Source organism: Mustela nigripes, chromosome 7 (assembly GCF_022355385.1).
Source record: "Mustela nigripes isolate SB6536 chromosome 7, MUSNIG.SB6536, whole genome shotgun sequence".
NCBI lineage: Eukaryota > Metazoa > Chordata > Mammalia > Carnivora > Mustelidae > Mustela > Mustela nigripes.
In genome coordinates this window covers 43,300,420-43,301,099 of record NC_081563.1, presented here as the reverse complement: position 1 = coordinate 43,301,099, position 680 = coordinate 43,300,420, and positions in this window count along the sequence as shown.

Genomic DNA, 680 nt, shown 5'->3' with positions numbered 1-680 from the left:
GGAGTTAACAGAAATGTCCTCAGGTACATTCTTCATTTTATATTTTGACAATAGTGGATATGTGTGTGTCTGTATACATATGTCTATGCCCAAAGATATAACTAGTACTGCATTCTTTATTAAATGTAATACCACCAACAATGGTAATAAAAAGATGAGAAACAGCAAGAACATTTACTGAGAATTTACCATATCCCTGTGAATATTCTTCATAGGAGTGGCTCATTTAATGTTCCCAATAACCATATGAGGTAAGAACTATTAGTACTAACCTAATTTTAAAATGGGAAAATGGGGACTTAATAAATTCCGTAAGGTCACACAGGTATTACAGCCAGCCAGGGGTCAAGATCTTTCACTCCAGACCACATATCCAGTGCCTACTATACTATGCTTCAGGCACAGATTCAAAATGGGGCAAATATCTGAAGTCTCCTAAGCCACTATTTTATTCCAACTAAGAATAGTAAAGATAGGGACGCCTGGGTGGCTCAGTTGGTTGGACGACTGCCTTCGGCTCAGATCATGATCCTGAAGTTCCGGGATCGAGTCCCACATCAGGCTCCCAGCTCCATGGAGAGTCTGCTTCTCCCTCTGACCTTCTCCTCGCTCATGCTCTCTCTCACTGTCTCTCTCTTAAATAAATAAATAAAAATCTTTAAAAAAAAAAAAAAAAAAAA